Below are 6,000 nucleotides of genomic sequence, written 5' to 3'. Positions count from 1 at the left end.
TGATTTTCTGATTTCTCTTGAGGTTAAGCATTCATTGGTTTCTGTAGTTCATCTTTGGTGAATTGCCTTTTCATGGCTATGGCCCTCTTTCCATTCACGTAGTTCTCTTTTTCTCTTTTATCTAAGGGCTTCTTTTCTTCTAAATAAAATATAAGATGACTTGTCTGCCATGTATGATATAGCTAATTTTCACAATTTGTAACTTGCATTTTGTTTACTGAGTTTGACTTTGAAGAATTTTTAAAATTTTATGGGGTCATATTTATCAATAATTTCATTTTATAACTTCTGTTCTGGTTTGTAGCTTAGAAAGGCCTCTCCCAGGGGCATCTGGGTGGCTCAATGAGTTAAGTGTCTGCCTCCAGCTCAGGTCATGATCCCAAGGTTCTGGGATCAAGCCCTGTATCACTTAACAGGGAGCCTGCTTCTCCTTCTCCCTTTGCCTGCCACTATGCCTGCTTGTACTCTCCCTGTCAAATAAATAAATAAAATCTTAAAAAAAAGAAAGAAAGAAAGAAAGAAAGACCTCTCCCACCTTAACATCTGTTACCCTCTCCATTATTTCTGACTTTAAAGAATAACATCACAAAATGTCTTGGAAACATTCTGAATAGCTCCCAGATTTGAGAGAAGCAATGAGATCCTGCAGTTTTCAGCAGAAACTGGGGTGGGGAGGATTAGCAACAGAGAAGAGGGGCAGGTAGTGCTCTGAGGCAGGCATATTACTGTCTTTTCTGCCCAGAAAGCAACTGGACTCCAATCCAGTGGCCTTGGGTAGGACCCAAGAATTTGCATGCCCAACAAGTTCTAAGATGAGGCTTCAGGCTGCTCTAGTCTATAACAACAGATGAGAACACTGGAATTCCTTAATGTAACAATCAATTTAAAGGATGAATTCCTCTTTTTTCTAATGTAATTACTTTCACTAACCTGACACATGAAGATAAACTTAGGCGTCTGAGCAAACTTTCTCTACTGTGCCTGTCCCCACTCAGCAATGACCACTTAAAACCTAGCCATGTGAGGAGGACTCTGTCCAGATGCTGAGTTTTCAGAAGATCGTCATGGCTCCCTGCACACCCAAGATGCTCCTGAAATCATTGGGCCAGGACTGATTCTGCTGGAGTGCTAGGAGAGGGCCCATTCTTTCTTGCTTCAGTAACTACTTTATAGATAACCTCGGTGATGAATGGAATGTCAAACTCTCCTCTGAGCTAGAAAGTGGTTTTGGTTTTTTTCCTTTTTAAGTAACAAACCAAATTCCCACTTCTGAGATTTATATTTATTTTCAAACCAAGAAGTTATAACAAGTCAGACCTTAAAGCCAGTTAATATCACCATGCCTCTCATCTCCATCATCCCAGTCTAGATGCAAGCCCCCAAGGGCTTAACTTTCAACCTGCATGCTCTTCAAAGACTCCTTGGCTGTGTCTGCTCCCCATCTCCCATCATTTCCACTATGCCTTCTGAAATCTCTCCTCTACCTCCTTCTTTGCTTTTCCCACATTTTGGAGTCATCCCAAACTCTTTCCTGATTTCCTGCATCCAGATACCAAATCTAGGAGACCATGCCCTCTTAATGTCTCTCAAACCTGTCCATTCTTTTCATCCTTGTTGCAACTGCCTTAATTCAAGCCCTCATGATCCATTGCCTGGAAAAGCAGTAGGATACAGGAAAAAAACCACACCAGTGACTTGGTATCAGAGGGACGTGTGCTTGATTCACATCCACTGCTTATTAGTGGCCTGACACTGGAACAATTCCTTGACGTTTCCTAGGCTTTCTCTTTGTTAAAATGGAAGTCAAATCAATCTCACAGGCATGCCGTGAGGGTTAATGGGATAGCACGTGTGAGAGACTTGACATGCTCCTCCACTGAGTATGTCTTCAACAAATACGGGTTTCCTTCTTCTACCCATTTTTGGTTTTGGTTTTTGGTTTTGATCAGTGTTTCCTAACAGATGCAAGGGAGCAGCTTTTCTAAATCAGAAATCTACTCTTTGAAAAAAGCAATTAATGTCTTACTTTTGCTCATAGGACAAAGCCACTCCAGAAGGTGCTTCATTCACTGCCTTCCATCTGCCTTTGAAGACTCATCTTCTATGTCTCCTCTTCTAGATGCTTCCTGAAGTTATACACTCCTCTGAACACACCTTCAGTCCTTCCTGACTTCCCAGTTCCGGGGGTTATGGCAAATATCTTTCTCTTTCCCCAACTTTGTGCACTTAATTCCTTGCTGTTCATACCTAAGGCTCACCTGAAGCATTTCCAACTTTAAGAATCTTTCTCTGAATTATTTATAATTGATCTTACTTCCTTTTTTTGCCACTACTACACTTGGTATAAAACGTGACTACATCCTTTATAACACTGTAGTATGACTACTTGGATGTCTATTTCTCTACCAGACTCTGAATTCATTGAACATTGAGATCACACACTAGATAGCCTGACATGGCCAACACCTAACAAATATGACCATCTTCACTCTAAGTCCTCTAGACTTTATCACACTTCACATTGAATATGTTAAAATAAACACACATCCCATAACTCATATAGCTTTTTGTTATGATATTTTAAATAATTTTATAATTTTGCTTTTAAAATTATTTAGTTATAAATAACTGGTTTAATTCTCAAAGGGCTATGATGTCTAGGCAATCATTAAGCAGACTTACCATTCTCCCAAAGTAGGATATGTTACCTAAAAATTATTTTTGAATATAATGAAAAGTTAAATTAGCAATCATATTTTTCAAATATTTAATAAAATCATTATTATTTTAAATTTAATTGTGTTTTTTCTTTTCTCTTTCTATTTATTTTTTTGGTTTTTTGGACCCAACAATAAAGGTTTTCAGCTCTCAGATATTTTCATAGCCCTGAAAAGCTTGTGGACCATAAGAACTGTTCTTATGGTATACAATCGACATGATGCTTCAGTTGACACATGCTGGGTATTAAATAAATGATAACTGTTTTGGTGGATTAATAAAAACTATATGGCCTTTTCTCATTTTTTAAATTTTTAGCTACCATTTATTTAGCCTTTACCAACTGGCTGGCACTGTATTAAGTTATTTTTACATATATTAACCAAATTATACTCATCTTTATCTCCATTGTTACAGATGGGAAATCCTGATTCTCAAGGATATTAAAGATTTTGCCCACTCATTTCATCAATAGCAGAGCTAAGATTTGTCAGGCTGTCTGACTCTGAGACCATGTCTTAACCACTACACAATATCACCTTTAATAAACCCCTTAAACAATCTGACTGACAACTTCCTCACCCATAAACTAGAAGTAAATACAATTTATCTTCCTCTCCCTTCTCAAAATATCTATAGGTGTAAATATAGATATAGATATAGATATATAGTTTTGTTTTTGTTTTTTGGTTAACATACAATGTTTTATTTGTTTCAGGAGTACAGGTCTGTGAATCATCAGTCTTACACAGTTCACAGCATTCACCATAGCACATACCCTCCCCAGTGTCCATCACTCAACCACCCTATCCCTCCCACCCAACTCCCCTCCAGCAACCCTCAGTTTATTTCCTGAGATTAAGAGTCTCTTGTGGTTTGTCTCCCGCTCTGGTTTCATCTTGTTTCTTTTTTCCCTCCCTTCCCCTATGATCCTCTGTCTTGTTTCTCAAATTCCTCATATCAGTGAGATCACACAATAATTGTCTTTTTCTGATTGAATTATATTTTTTAACATGAAATGAAGAGTGCCTAGCCTAGTACTGGGACATAGTACTGGGACATAGTCAGTATTCAACAGATAATTTAAGTTGCTTGCTAGGGATTGGAAACAATTCTGTGCTAGAATAATAATAGGTGAGCTTGGTATTCCCTATTATATGCTCCCACAGCAACTGAACTTCCTTTATTTGAAGCACCTATATTGAATCTAATGCATTTGCTTGTTTTAATTGTCTCCCTGTCTATACTATAAGCTCCATGAGGACAGGACCTATGCATTAGTCACCTTTGTACTCAGGTTCCTAACATACTATGTGACATATACATTAAGTGCTTGGAAGAAAAATTAGTTGAAATGGTTAATTTAGCAAGGACCTACCAGGTGCAAATAACACCAGGAAAGAAGTAGAAATAAATTAGCCAAAAAGTAGCCTGCACTCTAGCTGGGATTAAAAATAAAAAAGAATCATAGGACAATATTTCCAAAGCAATAGGTACTCAAATTATTTGCATAGTAACAATTCATAAGACCTTAACACTTTTTCTATCCAAAGAATCCTAGAAAGTCTATAGTATGAAAAAATTGCCGTAATTCTGCTAATATTCTTTTAGCATACTAAGACATCATTAAAATGTTAGAAGAGAATGAAAAAAACCATCAAGCCCATAATGAAATGCAAATGATATTGATCTAATCAGTCATGTTTGCTGTCATAAAGAAGTCCACATGATTACAAAATATTTCACATATTGTGTGAACATTATTATAGACTGCATCATCATCATTAAAACCCATCTGTGTAAGACAGTCTGCTAGGTACCATGCAAAAGGCTTTAATTAAAACAAGTACAATCCCTACACTTTGGGAATCAAATTCACTCAAGGTATCCTCTTTTAAAAATATGTTTCCTGATACTTTGTTTTAAATTTAAAGAATAACTTGAGCAACAGGATTCTATTGATACTTAAATAAATTTTTCAGTGCAAAAGAACATCGATTCAACCTAGTTTACATTTGTCATATATTTATTTTTTGTCATATATTAATTTAAACTACATCTGCTCATTTATATCTATACTAATTTTTAGATATTCTTTATGAATGATAACACTTTGTCATGGATTTCACTTGTATTTCTAAATTTATCATTTGACTTTCAACTTTGTTTATGGTATCTTTTACTCCAAATAATTTTGTGTAGCCACAGTTTTTAGTCTTTTGATGACAGTTTCTGTCCTGGTAAAACGGTATATTTTCTTTAGTCACTCATATGGTTTAATCTTTTAGATTTAGCTCTTCAGCTGGAATTTATGTTGTGGATGATATTTTAAAAACATTTTGCCAATGATCTTCACTCCATCTTTTCATCTTTTTTGAGTATCCGAACTTTGTCTAGCTATTAAAAACAATAAATTTTGCACTCCCAAATTTCTATATATACATAGGTCTATGTCTTGACTATTTTGTTCTACAAATCTACCCATTTATTCTTTCTCTTATACTGTATGTTTCAATTACTTTGGTTTTATAGTTCATTTCTGGTATGACACATTTGTGTTGCTATTTTGATTGGGATATTGCTTTTTCAGTTTAATTTTCTATCTTGTTATTATATCTATGGAAATGAATTACCTCTGATTATTTTTCAAATCTTTTTTATTCTATTAGTTCTTTTAGTTGATTATTCATCTAGAGCTGCAATTTTATCATCATAAATAATGATCACTTTGTCTCTCCTTTCTAATATGAATATCATATCTCTTCTCTTTCTTATCATATTTCTGTCTAGAAATTCCAGATCAATGTTTAATAGTAGTAAATATAATGGAAACTTAGTCTTCTTGGAGAAGAAAGATCATCAAATAAGGGAATTCTTCGCTTACAAATATGCACTAAATATAATTAGCAAATGGTCATTTGCTATTTTACAATTACTGTGAAAATAATATAGTCAGTAATTTCTCTCTGCTCTGAGCAAGCATTTTACAGGTTTAATTTATTATCCTGAAATATCCTGTAAGGTAGGATGATTCTATCTGTTTTGCTGATGAAAAAAAAAGAAAGGCTTTCATATATTGAATAACTTGCCCAAAGTTACCCAGCTTACAAGAAGTAAATCTAGAAACAGAACTTAGAGCTCTTTGATTCTAAAACTCTCACACCCTATTACCTGCATTATAGAAATATTATCTTGCCTTAATTCTGAAACACATGAATAGATATATCTGGGCAACTGGTATATGTTGCAGTGATACACTTTAACATATTTTAAGTATGTATT

Source organism: Mustela nigripes, chromosome 4, assembly GCF_022355385.1.
Source record: "Mustela nigripes isolate SB6536 chromosome 4, MUSNIG.SB6536, whole genome shotgun sequence".
Classification (NCBI taxonomy): domain Eukaryota; kingdom Metazoa; phylum Chordata; class Mammalia; order Carnivora; family Mustelidae; genus Mustela; species Mustela nigripes.
The sequence above is the reverse complement of the archived record's forward strand: the minus strand, read 5'-3'. Positions refer to the sequence as shown.